At 40.9% G+C, this 4,151-nt stretch overlaps 1 protein-coding gene across 1 annotated transcript in view; it reads left to right on the plus strand.

The window, feature by feature from the left end:
* The first annotated feature begins 2,811 nt into the window (after positions 1–2,811).
* rnf2 (ring finger protein 2) overlaps positions 2,812–4,151 on the plus strand; it is an 18,830-nt gene continuing 17,490 nt past the window's right edge. Inside the window, exon 1 of the mRNA XM_017436871.2 lies at positions 2,812–2,914. The gene's annotated coding sequence lies outside the window, so the exon portion shown is untranslated. The remainder of the gene's footprint in view (positions 2,915–4,151) is intronic.

Consider the following 4,151-nt stretch of genomic DNA (forward strand, 5'->3'; position numbering starts at 1 on the left):
CTAAAGAGGAAGGGAAAAAAGTCCAGTGAGCATCTTTTCTGCAGCAAACTGGAACCAGTGGGCAGTGTGATGACCAGAGACATTTGTGTGATGGAGCAAGTTTATCCTTATTGTTTATGGATTTACTCAGATACATTCTGTGTAAAATTAGTTTCAGATGGTGTCGTTTCCCCACAAAGACATATACAGCTGAAACCAGAACTTTACATACACCGTGTAAAAAGACATGCATTTTTTTCACACTGTCTGACGTGAAATCAGAATAAACTTTTCCCATTTTAGGTCAGTTAGGACTGTCAATATTATTTCTATTTGCTAAATGCCAGAATAATGAGAGTGAGAATATTTTAAGGCAATTTTATTACTTTCTTCAAAGTCAAAAGTTTAAACACACTTCAGTAGTATTTTGTACCATTGCCTTTAAACTGTATAACTTGGGTCAAATGTTTTGGATATGCTTCCACAAGCTTCTCACAATAGTTGGCCCATTCCTCCTGACAGAACTGGTGGAACTGAGCCATGTTTGGAGGCTGCCTTGCTCACATGCCTTTTCAACGTTGCCCATAAATTTTCGATAGGATTGAGATCAGGGCTTTGTGATGGCCACTCCAGAACATTGACTTTGTTATCCTTAAGCCACTTTGTAACCAGTTTGGCAGAATGCTTTGGGTCATTGTCCATTTGGAAGACCCATTTGCGGCCAGGCTTTAACTTCCTCGCTGATGTCTTGAGATGTTGCTTCAGTATTTCCACATAATGTTCTATCCTCATGATACCATCTATTTTGTGAAGTGCACCAGTCCCTCCTGCAGCTAAACAACCCCACAACATAATGCTGCCACCCCCGTGTTTCACAGTCGGGATGGTGTTCTCAGGCTTGCAAGCTTCTCCCTTTTTACTCCAAACGTAACGATGGTCATTATGGCCACACAGTTCAATTTTAGTTTTATCAGACAACAGGATGTGTCTCTAAAAATTAAGGTCTTTGTCCCTGTGTGCATTTGAAAACATTAATCTGGCCTTTTTATGTTTATTTTGAAGTAATGACTTCTTCCTGGCTGAGTGGCCTTTCAGCCCATGTCGATACAGAACAGTTTTACTGTGGATAATAACAAACTCTTACCAGCTTCAGCCAGCATCTTCACCAGGTCTTTTGCTTTTGTCCTTGGGTTGATATGCACATTTGCGTTCCTCCCAACCATACCCCTGCAGGTGTCACTGTCATTGCCCACGTGAGCGTTGAAGTACCATGAGGAGCTCTCATCTACGAAAGAAACCATACTTGCCAACCGTCCCGCATTGGGCGGGACAGTCCCGCATTTAGCCCCCCCGTCCCTTGTCCCGCATCACCCTGTGCGGAACAGCCAAAATTCCCGCATTTGGCCCTGGCATGCACACTTTGTATTTAAAAAAAAACACACACACACACACGGCCTTTTTGTCACTTTAACGCTATATGTAGCGAGTTTACAGATCCCTCTAGCATTTTATTTAAAACGACTAGCGACAAATCTACTGACTTTGGCAGCTAAATGTGAGAAAGCACTCATTCTGCAGCGTGCCGTAAGCCCCGCCCACTTCCCCATCACTGACAGCTGTCAATCTAACAGCAGAGAGGAGACCCGCTCCACTCTGTGTCCACAGTGGCACTCCCACACGCCCCCTCGAGCACGCGCGGGAGCGCGATTGTTTTCATGTGAGTTGTGTTGTCATCTGATGACAGAGAGCTAAAGATGGAGAGGCAGAAAACTGAAGAGGCAGAAAGATAAAGATGTAGGCATGAAAGATGAAAGCTTTTTAAGAGGAGGCCTGGAAATGTTCAGGTTAGCTAAAGCTACTAATTACTAATAAATAACAAGTTACAGCTGTTTACTGATCAGTATTTACAATATAACAGCTGAGAGGATGGAGAGAGAGATCAAAACCTGAGAGCCCTGATCTTAAGCAACTATGATATGTGTTTAATTCAAATTAATTGATCAGAACTTAGGAAAATCCTGTTGAATCTATGGTTGAAGTGGTGCCCATTTCATGCTATGTTGTCCCACATTGACATTCCCAAATGTTGGCAAATATGAGAAAGTCCCAGGGGGCTTTTATCAGATCCAGAGCAAAATGGATTGAAGGAGAAAAAAACAGTTCATATTTCTGTAGACTGGAAAAAAAGGAGGCAAATTAAAAAACACATTCAATCCCTTATTATTAACAACAATGAATGTACGGACCAAACTCTAAATGCAAGAGAAATTAGCAACTTTTATCAAACCCTTTACTGCTCTTCTTATTTATGTTTGTTCAATATCGATCGATCAGGACCGGATAATCCAGTCAGACCCATCAGCCATGGAGACTTATGTATTGTTTCAAGGATCAAACTGCTGTTAAACAAGTCCTCGATCAGTGGTTTTAGCGTTGCCATAGTAACCACTACATTACCTGAACTGCTGCACAGAGCCACTTCCGGGTCACCTAAACCCGACCAAATAAATATTAAAATCAAATTATGACCTGCTGCCCGTTTTTTGATTTCATGTTTTCGATTTTAGCCTAAAAGTGAAATATGAAAAACCAGGCATTTTTTAGTTTTTCATGTGATAATAAAAACAAAATAACCAGTTCGTTTTTCATTATTTGATTTTTGATAGTCAATTGAAAATTGAAAGAACGAATGATGCACGGATTCTACCCTAATAAAAATATGTCGGGTTTTGTTTTGTTTTCTGTCACCCCTCTGTCAACACTCCTGTCCAGTAGGTGACAGTAACATACCTTTCAGATTGTTTTCCAACCGCCATTAAACCGAAAAGAAGACGAAGATGAAAACTACATTTCCCAGAATGCATCGGTTCTAGTGGTCAGCCATATTTCTTTCGCCTAAACGCGCTGGCGTTGGTTCGGCCCGTACGCTGAAAATGTAAGAACAGAAACAATATTTCATATAACCTGTGAATATTTCTTTTGTGTGTTTCAGTGTGTGCATTAATTCTGTTTTGTAGACGAGTCTATGTTCTTGAAAACATGTAAATCTTTAGAATGTGCAGAGCCGAGCCCGGTTTGGATTGGCAGCCCTTTGTTGTTATCCTTTCTCACTGTCAGGAACATTCAGACGTCTTTATTTGTGTCATGTAAACGGAACCAAGTCCATTATATTTTTGTCTGGTTAGACTTAGTCCTCTTTAGGAGAATTTCATGTTGAATTGCGAGCTTTTTTTCCGCTCTTTAATGTTAGAAGATTAGCTAGTAGCATCTGTGGTAGCTAACTAAGCTAACCTAACCGAACCAAATCTGTGCCCGAGGTGGATAGGGTTAAATAATAACATGGACTGGAACAAATATCTGTTCTCATACCTGCAGGTAAAGCTATTATAAGGAGGCCAAGCCTTGTTTGAGTTGTTGGAGGACTCATACTGGCTGCGTTTTATTTGTTGTCATGGGTTAATCATCGTAGAGAAGCTGAACTCATCACTGCTTGGATTACCTGCCTCCTCTAATGGTTTTCATTGGCATTAATTTGGACATTTTTTGCTTATAGGCCAATTAGAGAGCACATGTCTCTGTCCCTCAGTTTGTCTCATGGTCCCAGTGCTGCAGCAGCCTGAACATGGATTTGATGATGGTCTGTTGTGGGACAGAAGGACACTGAATGTTTTATTTCTGACTCGAACTACATCGTCCTCTTTGAAATTTTACATGTGTTGAACACAAACCAAGTTCACTTTATGTTAGACACTGATTATCAGGACTGTCTATTTATGCTTGTTAGCAAATTTTACACCTACTTTCTGATTTTGAACTTGGGAATCAAATATGCAGATTAGGGCTTCTGCTGTCAATTATTTTTATTTTGTTTAATCCAACAAATTTTTCACAAAAACTTAAAATCAACCATTGTACTATTATTTTTTTTTTCTTTGTTTCATTTAGTGTTTAATAGTGAACTTTGGCACTTCAGTGTCCCACAAAGTAAAATGGAAACAAAGACTAGCAAATGCAAGTACAAATTAAAGCTGCAAGCAGCGTTGGACGGCCCTCGCAGCTTAGCGCCGCTTCGGCCTATTGTGACTGCGGGAACCCTGGCGACCGCCCTCTACGCTCTTGCGCACTTCCCGCACATTTCTCGCGTACTTCCTGCACCGTCCACTAGGTGGCGC

This window comes from Kryptolebias marmoratus, linkage group LG20, assembly GCF_001649575.2.
Source record: "Kryptolebias marmoratus isolate JLee-2015 linkage group LG20, ASM164957v2, whole genome shotgun sequence".
NCBI lineage: Eukaryota > Metazoa > Chordata > Actinopteri > Cyprinodontiformes > Rivulidae > Kryptolebias > Kryptolebias marmoratus.